The 17,388-nt window shown below is 41.7% G+C and overlaps 1 long non-coding RNA gene across 2 annotated transcripts; it reads right to left on the bottom strand.

Annotated features, from left to right (window-relative positions):
- Positions 1 to 623: 623 nt before the first annotated feature.
- Positions 624 to 16,435, bottom strand: LOC309515615. Of its 2 annotated transcripts, none has more exons than XR_014212574.1 (3): positions 16,070 to 16,435; positions 13,393 to 13,486; positions 624 to 775 (listed from the first exon to the last, which is right to left on the bottom strand). It is a non-coding gene; the product is annotated as an uncharacterized lncRNA (long non-coding RNA). The 2 variants fall into 2 exon arrangements; XR_014212575.1 differs by lacking the exon at positions 624 to 775 and adding an exon at positions 2,715 to 2,801.
- Positions 16,436 to 17,388: the final 953 nt, after the last annotated feature.

Here is a 17,388-nt window from a genome sequence, read left to right as displayed (position 1 = left end):
TAGACTTCCTCTGACAGAAACAATTAAACCAGTCCTTTCAGTTGAGATCTATGCGATTCAACTCTAGGTCCTGTTCTCTCCTCCCCTCTTCCAGATAATGCAGTTTCTCTGCAAGTTCAGTTCTTTGTACCAGCCCATGTACAAGGATAACAGAGCAGAGGTGTTGCAAGGTTGGGGAAACAGATGTGTCAGAGCCAGTGCACAGCTCAGGGAGCATTCATCAGTGCTTCTCCTTGGAGCCTGCCATAGCCCCTTGTGAACCGAACTCTCCTTCAGTTCTAATAAGCAAGCAACTGTTCTCTGGTGTAACAATCAATCGTGTCCCATAGGGGTATTAGGTATGCCTGGAAACTGGGAAATGAGCACTCTTAAGTAGCATTCTGATGTAACTTGCACTCTGGTGTAAGAACATGGATCTTTTTAATCCAACTATTTGAGTTTAAGGAAGCAAGGCAGTGCCCTTACGTACTGCGTATGTATCTATCTGATTTCCCTCATTCATCAAAAGATTAGAGCGGTTGGGAACAGATTAAACAGACAGAAAATGTATAACATGCAATTAAAACCCAATTAAACCGCAACTGATGTGAAGTACCTGAGTAGTCTACCGTATTTACCTGGACTTTAAAAGGCAGCATCTTTTAGTGGTTAGAGTGTTGGACCAGAAGTAAGGAGAGGTGGGTTTAGAACGGTTCCAGTTCAGCAGTACAGCAACCGCTTTGCATGTAGAAGGCCCCAAATTCAGTTTTCTGAGATCTCCAGGTAGGACCCCTATCTGAAATATTGTAGAACTAGTTGACGACAACCCTACGTTCCTAGTCAGTCATCAAACTCAATGGGCAACCCTGGGCCAGCCACCAACTCTCAGCCTAAACTACCTCACACAGCTGTGCGGTTAGAAAGGAGGAACAGGAGGAACCTAGTGCTTCTTGGGTAAAGGCAGGATTTAAATGTAATAAATAAAACAAATGCAGAATAAAACCCGATTCAAAAATAAAGCATTTACAGCATCCTACATTTGGTAAGTCGTGCCTTGCCTAAGATAGCAGTCCTATGTACACATCAATGGGAGTAAGTCCCACTGAACCCAGGGCAGAACTAGACCCCTTCCCTCCACCATAATAATGGTAAAGGTAGAGGGACCCCTGACCATTAGGTCCAGTCGTGACTGACTCTGGGGTTGTGGCGCTCATCTCGCTTTATTGGCTGAGGGAGCCTACGTACAGCTTCCAGGTCATGTGGCCAGCATGACTAAGCTGCTTCTGGTGAACCAGAGCAGTGCACGGAAACACCATTTACCTTCCCGCCGGAGCAGTACCTATTTATCTACTTGCACTTTGATATGCTTTCGAACTGCTAGGTTGGCAGGAGTCCACCATAATACTTGTGAGTAAACATGAACAGGATCAGGCTGTCATTGTGGAATGAAAGTTGCAGTTAGTTTATTTTTTTTACAAAAACCATTCCCTCTCTAGTTATACTCTGCCTTTTGATCCAGACAGCACTCTTAGTTTATCAAGCAGACGGAAGGCAATTATGGGCTTCATCTGTTATAACCAGCAATTTAGAGAGCTTCCTAGTAACTCACCCACATCCGCCAGTCACCATGTGCAGTAAAGGTAAAGGTAAAAAAGGTAAAGGACTCCTGGATGGTTAAGTCCAGTCAAAGGTGACTATGGGGTAGCGGCGCCCATCTCGCTTTCAGACCGAGGGAGCCAGGTTTTGTCAACAGACAGCTTTCCAGGTCATGTGGCCAGCATGACTAAACCGCTTCTGGCACAACGGAACACTGTGACAGAAGCCAGAGTGCATGCAAACACCATTTACCTTTCTGCTGCAGCAGTACCTATTTATCTACTTGCACTGGTGTGCTTTCGAACTGCTAGGTTGGCAGGAGCTGGACAGAGCAACGGGAGCTCAGTCCATCATGGGGATTTGAACCACCGATCTTCCGATTGGCAAGCCCAAGAGGCTCAGTGGTTTATACCACAGCACCACCCGTGTCCCTACACCCATGTGCAGTACCACATACACAACACACTACAGTAGCCTATCCAGCTTTTGTTTATCCCACTTCTAATCCACCGAGGTCAGGGCACCTCGGGGCAATTCCTTTATATTCCAGCAACACACTGTAGAATAAGCATGACAACTGAGCAGGGACGTGAACTCAAATCCCCGTCACCAAATCCCAGCACGATACACTAGTCTCCTCCAGAGTTTTGGGGCTACAACTCCCATCAGCTCTAGCCAGCAGGGCTAATGGTCACAGACAATGGGAGGGCACCAGTTTGTGGCAGGTTACGCTAATTGCCCTTCCGGCATCTTTTCACCTTCAGTGGTGGTTAGGTGAGCTCACTGTAGGCTGTGATGGTCTTTCAACCCACCCCCACCCCATTTAGAGGCTTATGTCTATTACGTCGCTTACTTTCAACAGTTGGAAACCAACTTTGGGGCACTCTCCTATTCATTCTGCTGAATTCAACCCCAGACTCCTGCCCCACGTCTTTCCATATTGACAGATTGTCATCCTTGGTAGCTGGGTGTGTGGACAGAGCATCTAATGTGTGTACAACAGTACAAGGGAGTGTCATTATTTTTAAGACAATCTATCGAGGTAATGTTCTGGTAAGTCTAGTTAAATCAGAAGGAGTTTATTCTTGGTTATTTGTTCCATCGAGACGACATACTTCATTTTTGATATAGTTCTGCCCAGCTCTCCAGATGCATAATGTCTATAAGCGTGTATTATGTCTTCTTGTGCTTCTCTGTACATTAATAAATCCACCAGCAGCGAAATTCTTGTTCATCACGAACAGCAGCAATAATAGCAAAATCGCAGGAACAGAAAAGAAATCAAGTGCTGTTATAAATCTCATGACTGGATGGGTCCAGCAAGAGTTTAATAATCAGTTACATTCCCCAGGACCTGTTCATTCATGCCTTTGCCTGGTAAAAAATTTATTGAAACACTTTTTACTCGCAGATAAAGCATTTCTTCCTTGATCAAATGGGAGATAATAACAGTCTTATTGACTCAAACCAGTCAGTGGGGTTTTAGCATTTTGCTGTTTTTGCTGTCTGGCTCCTTCATCCAGACTTCATCGTGTGTTAGTGGGCCTCTAAAATTGTGCCGGCTACAAAATGAATGTGTCCTGAGACAGAGACTCTTATGCACAGACAGGTGGGAGAAGGTGCTGTGATTTGTGAATGGCTGTTACTGATTTAGAATGCAGAATAGTACAGGTGAAAAGCCATTTTTGCATTTTTACACAGAGAGTGCAAGTAGATAAATAGGTACCCCTCCGGCAGGAAGGTAAACGGTGTTTCCGTGCACTGCTCTGGTTCACCAGAAGCAGCTTAGTCATGCTGGCCACATGACCCAGAAGCTGTCTGTGGACAAAAGACGGCTCCCATGGCCTATAGAGCGAGATGAGCGCCGCAACCCCAGAGTCATCCACTACTGGACCTAATGGTCAGGTGTCCCTTTACCTTTACCCTTTACACATGTTCTGCATCCAAAGACAAATGGAAAAAACCTAGCTCTGTACAATGTAGGGTCAACAGAGGATGCCATGGATAGTGTTAAGCCTAATTTGTGTCCTGCATTAGATCTGTATGGGTAGGTCAGCTTACTAGTTGTGCATAACAAAGTGGTAGGGTCTCAACAGTAGGAATTAAAGAAGCTTAAAATATATTGGTAGACCTGATTATGAAACCAATTCTTCCTCCACTGTCGAATAATAAGTAGGGTGGCCACCAGGGATGGGAGAGAACCTTGATTCAGTTCCAATTTAAAAGCAAACAGACTAAGTTTACATTTTCCAAAACAGTACGCAAACCAAGGTACCCTTGGGAATTTGCAGTCACCTGAATTTTACAGTGCAGTTCTCCAACCATACAATGTTTACAAAAATGCATACATTTGGGGGAAGTGTGCATAGAATGGAATATATTAGTGAAAATAGCATATAAGAATGTATTATATTAGGGGAAATTGGTTGCAAAAAGCGTGTGCATTCATTAAAACTGTGTCTTGTAGAAGAAATTTGTACTAAAAGGCTGATGAATTTTCATGAGGATTTAAAAAGAAATCACAAATTGCAGCAGAAATGTGGGGAATGGAATTTAAGATGGGAGACATGAGAAACTAAGGAAACCAAAATTGACAGATTTGTCAATCTTAGTGGCCTTAGCTACTAGTGGTTGCTTAGTGGCCACTTAAAGGTAAAGGTAAAGGGACCCCTGACCATTAGGTCCAGTAGTGGATGACTCTGGGGAGTGGTACCTATTTATCTACTTGCACTTTGACATGCTTTCGAACTGCTAGGTTGGCAGGAGCAGGGACCGAGCAACAGGAGCCCACCCCGTCATGGGGATTCAAACCGCCGACCTTCTGATCAGCAAGTCCGAGGCTCTGTGGTTTAACCCACAGCGCCACCCGTGTCCCTTATTGGCCACTTACACATTGCCAAAAATGAGGAAGGAATAAAAAAGGGATAAAAATAGGATACAAATTTCTGTAAAATTGCATATAATTTAGAAATAATTATTGTATTTTATTTCTGTTTAAATTATATCCCACCCTACTATGAAAGACTGTAATCAGATGACCCATGAGTCCGCTTAGTCTGTTGTCCTGGTGTTCTTCAAGGCTCCTGCTTCTTCCAAGACTCGAAACCCCACACAAAATGCCTCTGTCTTTAAGCTTCAATTCATTGGCCTACATCCACTGCCTTCAAACACTGGTCTAACATCTCAACAACCTCCCCCAGTTAAGATGGAACAATGCTGGGTGTCATCTGCATATGGATGACACCTCATTCCAAATCTCCTGATGACAGCTCCCAGTTTTCATATAGATTTTATGAGGGACAAGATGGAATCCTGCAGGACACCACAGGAAAGCTCCCACAGTATTGAACGGTGCCTCCTATAACTACTTTCTGGAAATAGCCTGGAAGTAGGAGTGGCCCACTGAAGTACAGTGCCCACAACCCCCACATCCCTGAGAAGCTGCTGAAGGTTCAGCAGTATCAAAAGACATCAAGAGATCAAGGAGATAAAATGATCATCAAGGAGAACAAGCAGGGTTGCACTCCCCACACTTCTCACCCCATAAATATCATCAGTTATGGTGACCAAGGTAGTTTCAGTGCCATGGCCAGGTCTGAAGCCAGACTCAGTTTTCTCCAAGCATGCCTGAAGTTGGTCACTACCCTATCATGCACAAGGGGATATTCCTCACTGGGGAATAGTCGTTTAACCCTTCTGGGTCCAGGGAAGTCCTCTTAAGGAGTAGACACACCTCCTTCAAGGCAGGTGGTACTTTGCCCTCCTCCAGTGAAGCATCAATTACTTCCTGGACTCATATTGTCGACCCCCTATGGCTAGCTCCAAGAAGTCAGGATGGGCAGGCATCAAGGTGGGCAGGTGGCTGGCTGCATTTCTTGAAGCTGGTTGTCCACATTCACAGGCTGCAATAATTGAAAATGATCGAATATGAATGTGACAGTGCTCTGGACACTTGCACTGAACTTGGTCTAATTGTGGCATCCAACTCCATAAAAATCAGAGTAATTTTGTGCCTAAAGTGCTCTACAAAATAGTTGCAGTAGGCTTTTGAGGATGTTAAAGCAATGAACTCTTGCCCAGGTGACAAAAGCCCATTCACCACTTGGAAAAGCTTGGACAGATGTCTACTTGCAGCTCCAATGGTAGTGGAGAAGTAAACTTTATTTGCTGCCACAGCAATGCAACTTCACCCATGTTCAGTCAGGTTTGGATAAAGATTTACAATACCTGGGGACTTCCGGAGGCGGCGCGAAACGAGTAATGGCGGTCCTCTTTGCGCAGCAAAGAGGGGCTCCGCAGAAAAGGGTTGTTCGCTACGGCGAAGCGACGACCCATTAAGTTAAACCACGAGCAGAGCGAGCTCGTGGCCGTGGGATCCGGCGGGCACCAAGAGCGACCCCCAAAACGAAGAAGGGACCCCGTAAGGGGCTCCGGAAGCGCGGAGGGGAAGCGGTGCTGTGGATTCATCGCTCTTTCTGCGGGAGTGAAGCCGCGCGGCTGTTACCGATGAGCGCCGACCTTTCTTCCTTCACATTGGATTACAAATCAACTACTCGTGAGTAGGATTTATTTGAGATTGGATTACAAATTGTGAATTTGGCTGAAAGCGGGAGACGAGAAAAAGGAAGTCCGTCTCCCGGAGGTGCTTAATGATCAAAGGCAAAGGAACTGACAAGCTGGAAGCAGTACAAAAGGGTTTTTTTAAATGAGAGACAGCATACGTCTGGAGAAGTTTGGAAACTGATGGGAAAGGCAAGTTATCTTTATTTTCCTGTGATTGTGTTTATTCTGCTTGGGGTTTCTTCTCCGCTAAAACTTTTAAAAACTTTAAAGACTTGAAAATCCCTAGTCCCGGACTTGCAGCGGGCAAAAAGTTGTGTTGCGGATACACTTACAAAGCTGAAACAGACACTTAGAGGCATTACCGGTGGATACAATTAAGTAACTGTATTTTGCACCTTTTAAGAAACTATTGTGGCAAAATTGAGAGGGCTCTGCCAGAGGGAAAAGATCTTCTCTAAAGACACTGATTAATTTAACAAACTGTAGGAACTTTAATGGCGACTGAAACTTTGTTTCTTCTTTCATGAACTGAACAACACTCCCCCTAGTGGAGTTTGGGATTTACAATTTCCTGAGAACTGACTTTGTTTTGTCTCTCTGTGGTCTGGTTACTCACTCTGAGGTCTGTCTTTCCCATGGAACTTTTGACAGCTTGACCTTGAATCCAAAGACAGGTGTGGAATGAGTGTGGAATGAGTGGTAAACCAAAAACAAGAGCTGCGTCGAAAGCAGGGAAAGGCAAATTGGTACAAACAACTTTGGTTTCCCAGGCCCGCAGATCTTCAGTCCCTGCGGTTCTACAGGCTGTACCATTACCAACAACCCCAGCTGAAGAATCAGAACAATCAACAAGTGAAGATATGGCAGCTGGGGGATCCAACATTCTCCTAGAGGAAATGCTACAACAATTTGCAATTTTGAACAAAAAAGTGGATGATCAAACTGCAAAAATTGACTTAGCCACATCTTCAATTACCAAACTTTCCGAACAGGTGGCTAAGCATTCACAAGATATTGGAAACCTAAAGGACGTTGTATCCGAAAATCGAAAATTGGCCGAGGCTGCGAATGAAAAAGTAGACGCAGTAACCAAAGAAGTGGAGGAATTGAAAGGAGAGGTAAGGCCGCTCCATAAACATATTACTGACCAGCAGGCCTATTTGTCTTTGGTGGAACTGCGAAACAGGGAAAATAATTTGAGATTACGCTCTATCCCAGAGATTGAGAAAGAGGACTTGATTGGCTTTTTAACAGTAGAATTTGCTAAATTCTGGGGTATAAACGAAGATATAGACTTCAAAATAACAACTGCATTCAGATTGGGAAGGGCTGCTGGGAAGGACAGACCTAGAGACTGTTTGATTATCTTAAGGACTAAGCAGGAGAGAGACAAGATACTTGACCTACATTTTAACAAAGCACTTGTGATCCAGGACAGAAGAGCACAAATTTACAAGGATATTCCTAAACAATTACTGGATCTAAGAACTAACTACACTGACCTAGCTGGACTTTTGAGAGGTAACGGAATACCTTACAGGTGGGAGTTTCCACAAGGCCTTTCATTCAAATACAAAGGAAAGAAGATAAAAATCAAAACGAAAGAGGATAGCCAGAAGTTCCTACACGACCACGGAGAAGACTTGCAGAAAGGAGCGGCAGCTATTTGGCCACCACCAGAGTCAGGAAAAGAGTTACCACCTTCGGATTTGGACAAAAAAGAAGACACCCAACAAGAGTAACAACAGATTGATACAGGATGTCTCTGCAGCTGTATAGTTGGAACATTAACGGCGCGAATTCCCCAGAAAAACGCAAAAGGATCTTCCATATCCTAAAGAAAGAAAATTTGGATATAATTTGTTTGCAAGAAACCCATGTGACCAGGTCACACAGGAAGGTGCTAACAAATAAAAGATTAGGCCAAGAATTTATTTCATCAGACAGAGTTAAGAAGAGAGGCGTGGTGATTTACGCCAAAGAGAATTTATCACCAAAATTTTTGTTTAAAGATGAACAAGGAAGAATCCTGGCTATTGAAATTTCGACCCAAGGAGAAAAAGTTTTGATATTAGGAATCTATGCACCAAATGAGGGGAAATCAGAATTTTATAAGAAGTTGCATGAGACACTACTGGACTATCTGGACTACTCCAACATCATTATGATGGGAGACATGAATGGGGTCGTCTCTACTTTGATGGATAAGTCACAGAATCAGAATCTGACTAAAGATGGAAGACTACCAAAAACTTTCTTTGAACTAACTGACAATATGGACCTAATTGACTTATGGAGGACGAGAAACCCCCTAGGTAAAGAAGGAACTTTCTTTTCTGAGGCCCACCTGTCATGGACAAGAATCGACCAAATCTGGGCAACTAGAGGGCTGGCACCTAAGACTACAAAAATAGAAATCTGCCCAAAGACCTGCTCCGACCATAACGCTTTGAAAATGGAAATGAGATTTACTACTGCCGACTCCTTCAGATGGAAAATGAATGACAACCTGTTAAGAGATCAAGAGATCGTAAAGAAGGCCCAAAAAACTTTAAAGGATTATTTTGAAATTAACTTGAACACCTCGGTGGAAAAAAGAATTATCTGGGACGCAAGCAAAGCTGTTATGAGAGGGTTTCTGATACAACAGAATACAATTAAGAAAAAACTTTGGAATAGTAAAAAAGACAAGATATTGGAGAAGATAAGTGATGGAGAGAAAAAATTAAGAGTGAATCCAAAATCAAAAGAGACTTTAAGAGAAATCAAATTTCACCAGTCACAATATGCGAAATTGATTAACCAAGAAGTGGAATGGAAAATCAAACAAATGAAACAAAGATCCTTTGAATCTGCGAACAAATGTGGGAAACTGCTCGCTTGGCAGTTGAAAAAGAGACAAAAATTAAATTATGTCACCAACTTAGAAGTAGAAGGGAAAAATATTCAGAAACCGGGAGAAATTAGAAGGTGTTTCCAGAAATATTTTAAAAAACTGTATACACAAGAACCCGAGGAAGCAACTGAGATAGAACAATTCTTGAAAGATAACGGCCTACCAAAATTATCTCAAGAGAAGAGATCAATCTTGAATTGTAAAATAACACAACAGGAAATCGAGGATGCCATTCAGAATATGCAACTAGGCAAATCTCCGGGCCCTGATGGACTCACCTCCAAGTATTACAGGATTTTAAAAGACTATTTGATACAACCATTAATGGAGGTTTGTAACCAGATTATGGGGGGAGGGAGGGCACCGGATACGTGGAAAGAAGCATTCATCACACTGATACCTAAAGTGGAAACTGAAAAGACTCAACTCAAGAACTACCGCCCCATCTCACTCCTAAACGTGGATTACAAAATATTTGCGGATGTTTTGGCCAACAGATTTAAAAAAGTACTAAATGAAGTAATCCATAAGGACCAAGCAGGCTTTCTCCCAGGTAGACATTTGTATGATAATACCAGGAACATTATCGATATTCTGGAACTTTTACAAACAAATATTAACACCAAAGCAGTGTTAATTTTTATTGATGCGGAGAAGGCCTTTGACAACATTTCTTGGAAATTTATGAAGAAAAACTTGGAAGGGATGGGAGTGGGAAGGGGGTTTGAGAACGGAATAGAGGCAATCTATTCAGAACAAAAAGCTAAGTTGATAGTGAACAATGTGGTGACAGAAGAACTTCATATTGAAAAAGGAACACGCCAGGGGTGCCCCCTATCCCCTCTGTTGTTTATTTCAGTCCTGGAGGTTTTGCTGAATATGATAAGGGAGGATCGGCAGGTACAAGGAATACGGGTCGGAGCGAAACAATATAAACTGAAAGCATTTGCAGATGACTTGGTTTTAACATTACAGGAGCCAGAACCTAGTACAAAAAGAGTTTTGGAATTGATTCAGAAATTTGGTCGGGTGGCGGGTTTTAAGCTGAACAAACAAAAAACTAAGGTGTTAGGGAAAAACTTGACGGTTACTGAAACAGAGGGGTTTCAGAAGGAAACAGAACTAAACATTGTAAAAAAAGTGAAATACCTGGGGGTCAATCTGTCCTCCAAGAATTTGAATTTATTTAAAGATAATTATGAAAAATGTTGGTCAGAAGTTAAAAAAGATCTAGAAATTTGGTCAAGATTGAAACTATCCTTGTTAGGCCGAATTGCAGCTATAAAAATGAACGTTTTGCCAAAAATGTTGTTTTTGTTCCAGGCCTTGCAGATTGTGGACAGAGTGGATTGTTTTGGAAAGTGGCAGAAGGACATCTCTAAATTTGTCTGGCAGGGCAAAAAGCCCCGAATAAAGTTTAAAATACTAACTGATGCAAAGGAGAGAGGGGGGTTTGCCCTGCCGGACTTAAGGTTATACTATGAAGCTGCGGCCTTCTGCTGGATGAAAGATTGGATTTTATTGGAAAACACTGATGTCCTAGATCTGGAAGGCTTTAATAATTCGTTAGGTTGGCATGCGTATTTGTGGTATGACAAGGGGAAAACACATGGAATGTTTAAAAACCATATTGTCAGAAAAGCAATATTCATGGTCTGGAAAAAATACAAAGACTTATTGGAAAGTAAAACCCCGAGGTGGATCTCACCAATAGAGGCCAAAGCTCGGAAAACATCCAATATGGAGGCATATTGGCCGAAATATTGGGAAATAATAGAAAACATTGGAGGTAATTGGAGGTTGCAGAGCTTTGAAAAACTAAAGGATAAGGTGCAAAATTGGCTACATTATGCCCAAATTAATGAGGTTTTTAAGCTAGATAAAAAAATAGGATTCCAGGTGGAAAAATCGAAACTTGAGACAGAGTTGTTAGAACCAAAGACCAAGGTAATATCGAGAATGTATAACTTGCTGCTTAAATGGAACACTCAGGATGAGACAGTTAAATCAGCCATGATAAAATGGGCTCAAGACATTGGTTACAATATTATGTCTGAGGACTGGGAAAAGTTATGGACCACCGGTATGAGGTTTACGGCATGTAATGCCCTGAAAGAAAACATTATGAAAATGGTATACAGGTGGTACATGACCCCAGTCAAGCTCGCTAAGATATACCATTTGTCTGATAATAAATGTTGGAAATGTAAGGAGGCTGAAGGGACATTCTTTCACCTCTGGTGGACTTGTCCAAGATTGAAGGCCTTTTGGGAAATGATCTATAACGAGTTAAAAAAGGTGTTTAAGTACACCTTCCCCAAGAAACCAGAGGCCTTCCTTCTGGGCATTGTCGGCCAGAAGGTGTTAAAAAAGGATAGAACTTTTTTTCTGTATGCTACAACTGCAGCAAGAATTCTTATCGCCAAGCATTGGAAGACCCAAGATTTGCCCACACTGGAGGAGTGGCAGACGCAATTGATGAACTACATGGAGCTGGCCGAGATGACTGCAAGAATCCGAGACCTGGGAGAAGAGGCAATGGAGGAGGACTGGAAAAAATTTAAAGACTATTTGCAAAAGTATCATAAGTTGTATGAAACATAAGACGTCGTATGATTTGGAACGTTAGCCCCAGCAATGAAATTTAATTATTTATGAAATTGCTAACATTTGTGAAAGAATCAAAGTTTAAACGGGTAAGAATGATATCATGTTATATTTTTTTGGAGTAAATGGAGAATAAGAGATTTAAACTTAAACTGCAACTGAAAATATAAAGAAACACACGAAATAAGGGTATAATTTGCTGATGACTTTATTATCAAGAATGCATTATGCGGGAGATGTGGGGAAGTCCAATGGAAATTTGAAATAAGCTGTTGAATTGGATGTGATTTTTTGCTCTTTTTTCTTTTTTCCTTCTGTTCTGCTTTTTCTTTTGTTCTTTCTGTAATTTGGAAAAATGTAATAAAAATTATTATAAAAAAAAAAAGATTTACAATACCTGCACTCCAGCATCTGATTCTCCTGTTTCATCATACACAGTTCACTAGAGTACCAAGATGACTATGTGCTCCACAGCAATGATGAAGGAGCAATTGTGTCAATAGCTCTATGCAGGTAAAGGTAAAGGTGGCGCTGTGGTCTAAACCACTGATCCTCTTGGGCTTGCTGATTGGAAGGTCGGTGGTTCGAATCTGCGCGACGGGGTGAACTTCCGTTGCTCTGTCCCAGCTTCTGCCAACCTAGCAGTTCAAAAGCATACCAGTGCAAGTAGATAAATAGGTATCACTGTGGCAGGAAGTAAATGGTGTTTCTGTGCGCTCTGGCACTCGTCACAGTATCCCGTTGTGCCAGAAGCGGTTTAGTCATGCTGGCCACATGACCTGGAAAGCTGTCTGTGAACAAGCGCCAGCTCCCTTGGCCTGAAGCGAGATAAGCGCCGCATCCTATAGTCGCCTTTGACTGGACTTAGCCATCCAGGCGTCCTTTCCTTTTTTTTACCTTTTGCATCAGCCAGGACTTTGGCAATGTGTGTGTGTGTGGGGGGGGGTACAGGTTTGTTGTTGTTCTTTTTTATTTTGTAGTTTTTATATTGTAATTTGACTGAGATCTAGAGATGGATGGCGGTATACAAATTTAATAAATCATCATCATCATCTCACAATTCCATATCAAGTTGAAAGTGTTGATAGGAGTGCCAGCCATGTAAGCTAGAAAAATCCAATAGAACATTCAGGAATTCCTCAGATTCCTAAGTCTCCAAGGGGCGGGCCTTCTCATTGGGTCCCCCACCCCTGTGGACTGGAGTAGCTACTCCTTCATTTTTCAAAATTAAATTGCCCTTCAGATATTATCAGTTGCACATGATATTGTTAAAGTGCATCTGGAAAACAAATATTGTTACACAGAACTGAATCCCATGCATTCACAGATCCCAAACGTATAGCTGGATCAGTTGCTAATTAGTACTGTGCCATGATCCAAGGTGTTGGCATTAATTATAAAGCCCCACACAACTTTGGTCTTTAGTTACCTGCAAGGCTGCCTCTGGAGGGGATTGAATTAGCAGCTTCCTGCATTTAGTCATGAGAAAAAATGATGTCTGTGGACCTTTCAAGGGGCAAAATGCACCCCAAGACTCAGTGGTCAGCATTTGTTTTTTTAGATGATCCATTATTTTCATCTAGTCTTAACAGCTTCTAATCGAACCTCTCTACGTCTACCCTCCTCAGCTTCTCTGTCTTTAAAGCTTAGATATATGATGATCAGGAATAAGGACATCTGTTTGGAGGTGCTCCATTTATATTATTTACATACTGCCAACTCATATAAAATCTCAAGGTGGTATATCTTACTATATAATAAAAATTTGAGTGTGTCGTCAGACTGCAGTTCCCTTGGATGCTATTAGGGCGTCATTCGCTTCTTCATCCTCAACCCCTGCTGTTACTGTGGGGGGAAAGAGAAAAAAAGCCTGCATTTTAAAGATCGCAAAATTTCCGCTGGAAGAATATTCTACAGCAAGGAGCTATTATTGGTGGCACCAACTACCCAATTTCTAGTTGAAGCCTGTCACACTTCTGTAACATGAAGTACAATGATTAATTAATTAAATTTGTATGCCACACTTCATCTGAAAATCGCAGGGCGTTTTCACAACATAATCACAACCAGCTTGGACAAAAGGCTTTAGGTAGTCCTTAAGGTACATTAATAATAATAATAATAATAATAATAATAATAATAATAATAATAATAGATTTATATCCCGCCCATCTGGCTAGGTTTCCCCAGCTACTCTGGGAAGCTCCCAACAGAATATTAATAATAATAAAAAGTGATAAAACATCAAACATTAAAAACTTCCCTAAACTAGGGCTGCCTTCTAAAGTCAGATAGTTGTTTATTTCCTTGTACCTCCTCCCAGTACTAGTACCTCCTCCCACCAGTATCTAAGTATGTCACTTTCAGTTGCTATTTTGCTTAGAAAGATGGCATATAAATTCTGGTATAAATAAATAATACTCATTTATATAAGCATGACTCATAAGTGGAGACGTCAAAGCTCTTGAACCTGGTGTACTCTTTTGATAAGTGTTCTCAGCGAAATGCCTGAACTATTTGGTTATTTGTCATTTACTTTGTATCTTAGTTGCATTTGAATCTGTCTACATAAAAATCATTAAAGATGAAATGGGTGGAAGGAAGGTTGATGGACTTGGGAATGGCCAGCAGAATCTGCTAAACAGTTTTATGAGAAATAGAACAATTTACTCACGACTGAAGGAAGACGATTCACTGTGCAGAGGCCTCATTAATCTATAGGCTTATGAGTATTTGAGGTGTGATGATTTGTAACTATTGGAATAGGATATATCAGTTTCATGTTGTTCTAGGCTGAATCCTTTATCTTGAACATCCAGGAGAATATGCACAACCGGTTTAAATAGAGATCAAATGCTACATTCTTTTTAGAATTTTGTCTCTTTTGAAACCCTTTAGTATCTGCAATCAGTCACATAATGTTTAGGCAGCAATGAATAAAAGGTATGTACAGTAGCTCGTGGTGAGTCACGCATGATGGCTTTCATTTGTTTCATGCTCCAAAAAATTCAGTATTAATAATAAAATCTGTTTCCCTTTTTAGCTATTTTAGTTACATAACATAAGGCATTTTCTCTCCTAAAATATTGCTTGAAATCCACATATGCCAATAAAAACTTTACCAAATAATGAAATGGCAGCAGCTGGATTTTGAAACATCCCCCCTACACACACACACACACACACACACACACACACGAATTAAGGAATCATAGTGAAGAAAATGCACAACAGCCATAATGGTGGGACTTGAGTGATAGCCTGAAAAGGATAGAATGCAATGCTCCATGAACATATGGAGCCATGTAAGGAAGAAAAAAAAAAAAGGTATTCTAAGAGATTAATGGAAGATTTCCCTTATTTTAAATGATACCTTATTATCGCCCTTTTCTTCAAAATATGTCAGCTCTGTACAACATTATTGGTGTCTCTTAATTCAGAGCACTATATTGCTGTATTGACTAGAATAAATGCCAGATATCTAGAGTGCCCCATATTTTTAAACTTTGACTTGGCAAATCTATAGTGTGATTGAACTAATTGAACATTAGTGGCATGGTTTTTTTTAATGGCTGATGAGCCCTGAGAGCCTCAGAGATAGTCTGTCCAGTCCGAATTAACACTCGGACATATGGATTCTCATCTGAACCATCTGGGTCTACAAAACCAGCTGGAAACTCTGCCTGAATGCCATAGGCAATATTTTTGTTTCAATTTGTGGTTCAAATTAAGCTGTAAATAAATTGTAAGAAGTCAGAAGGTCAAGAAGTATAGTAGCGCATGATGGAGAAGATCAATAATATTGCTGTTTCTCATAACGCTTCTGTTTCTAACAAACAGGAACAATCTACCATCAATATAATAGAATCATAGAATTGTAAAGTTGTAAGGGACCTCAAGGGTCATCTAGTCCAACCCCCTGCCTACCTAAGACACTATGCTCAAAGAGAAAAGAAAATATCAGCAATAGTACTTTAGTGATACTAGATGCCTCCAAATCATCTATGGAGTGGGGAACAATTTTGGAAACAGGCCTTCGGAAGCATCCCTGAGGAAATCTTTGTATCCAAAAATGGTGTGATCTTTTGGTGCACACTTTCTGAGTACAGTGGCACCTCTGATTATGAACTTAATTTGTTCTGGAGGTCCATTCTTAACCTGAAACCGTGTTTAACCTGAGGTACCACTTTAGCTAATGGGGCGTCCTGCTGCTGCCGCGCCGCCACACAATTTCCTGTTCTCATCCTGAGGTAAAGTTCTTAACCTGAGGTACTACTTCCGGGTTAGCGGAGTCTGTAACCCGAGGTGTTTGTAACCCAAAGTACCACAGTACAAGTTTGCCTTGTCCATTAGTATCACCAGCTCTGCTCTGAATATGACTAGCATGGGATCCAACCCACAAACCCCAACAACTCCAGGAAGGCTGACCTGAGCAAGACTCCATTTTGAAATCCTGAAGAGAGCTGTTGCCAGTCAGTGTAGACAATACTGTGAGCTGTATGAACCAATGATCTGTCTCAGCTTCCTTTGTTCCTTTGTTTTTTTCCTTTGTTCAGTCACAGAATGGAGTAGGAGAGCTGGTCTGCACAACTCTGCTGTGGTGTCCCTGACAGACCCCTGAACAGTTTCAAACCCTGAACATGCCTCACTCTCTTCCTCCATGTGATTGTTTATTGTGTGAATGAACACCAAGCATGGAACTGAAATGTGACAGCAGTAGCTATTGGATTTACAGCAGTAAACATTCCAAAGTGTTAACTAAATTCTGTTTGTTCTACTCTTAAGTCTCCTGTGGCCTCATTTTGCAAAGTCCGCCGTGGCAAGTATTGCACACCTGCCCTAATGATGATGGGCATTGTGATAGCACAGGAGAACAGGCCTGTTCCTGCAGGTCTTTTAAACTCTTCAGAACTTATGAAGATATTACAGAACTTGTTGCCTAGCAACAGGTGCCTGGCATAGCAGCTGCGGGAGCCTGTCAGCACCTAAAAGCATCGATTGTGAGCCCCTGTGTCCTCTGAAATATGCTTGCGGCCTATTTAAGTAGCCAGCATCCCTGTGAACCAACCAAGGGCCTGGAATTTGGGTGGGAATTTGAAAAGAGCGAGGGATGAAATTCTAGAACAGAGAGACAGAACTGAGGTAGCTGAGGAGGTAAGTGATAAAATGATTACTAAGCTCTTTAACAGTTGAAGAATTGACCGAAAGTTGCATGCAATAAAGCTTATTGATGAATAGGACATTTAATTCATGAATAGGATCGTCATTTAATCCTTCAAAACTCTTCATGCCATTATTCAAGGATTATTATACACCTTCTCTTTCTCCTGAATCTCCTTTTTGAGTCCTGTCAGTTGAAACTGAGGGTAAGTTAAGATCCCAGGCAGTTAACACTCACAGAAGTGGATTTAAGTGCCCACACTGGAACACAAAGGTGAGAGGCGGGGGGGAGGAGGGGGGAGCCACATTTTGGCGCCTCACAGGGCGCCACTGAAATTTTAAAGCCCAAAGTCTGCCGTTGGCATTCATCAGAAAGGCACAGCTGGCCGGAGTTCCTTGAAATTCTTATCCTTACAGACAGCAAGAAAGATGGGGATTTGGATCCTCTGGAGGAAAATGTACATAATTTCAAGACAAAGGCCAAACAGAATTGTGATGTTGTGTGACCTAGAACTTATCACTGTAATGTATAAGTGAGTGTTTGTGTAGACCCAGACAGGAGCTGTCTAATGCATGCTGGCTGACAG

Source organism: Podarcis vaucheri, assembly GCF_965113315.1.
Source record: "Podarcis vaucheri genome assembly, chromosome: 12".
Lineage (NCBI taxonomy): Eukaryota > Metazoa > Chordata > Lepidosauria > Squamata > Lacertidae > Podarcis > Podarcis vaucheri.
The sequence above is the reverse complement of the archived record's forward strand: the minus strand, read 5'-3'. Positions and strand labels throughout refer to the sequence as shown.